This window comes from Opisthocomus hoazin, chromosome 19, assembly GCF_030867145.1.
Source record: "Opisthocomus hoazin isolate bOpiHoa1 chromosome 19, bOpiHoa1.hap1, whole genome shotgun sequence".
NCBI lineage: Eukaryota > Metazoa > Chordata > Aves > Opisthocomiformes > Opisthocomidae > Opisthocomus > Opisthocomus hoazin.
In genome coordinates, this window is record NC_134432.1 from 12,127,091 (window position 1) to 12,127,556 (window position 466).

A 466-nucleotide genomic window follows, 5' to 3' on the forward strand; every position below is an offset into this window, starting at 1 on the left:
TGGGGGGTGGGGGGGGCGATGATGTGGATGGGGTAAGGGTGAGAAAAGCGGGTCTCCCCCCCTCTCTGCCCCCCCTTTTCCGCGGCTTGGCTGCCGGCGGGGCTCGGCCCCTGGCAGGGGGGCAGGTCGCCGTACCGGGGGGGGGCGAGGGGCCGCCCCGCTCGGCTCGGAGCAGGGGCGTTTGTTTGAACAGCTCCAGAGCAAAGAGCAGGGGAAGAAAGTTTGGGCTGGGAGCGTGGTTTTTTCCCCAGACGTCAGCACAAGGCGGAACAGGGGCTGGGGAGGGAGCCGGAGTCACAGGGCAGCCGCGATTTTATTTTTTTTCCCCCCATTATTTTTTTAAAATTATTATTATAGGATTTTTTCTATCTATTTTTAATTTTTTTGGGGGGGGTGGGGGGTGGGGGAAGAGGGCCGGGGAGCGGCCTGGCACCTCGGGGTGGGCTGCGGGCTGGGGGTGGGAGCC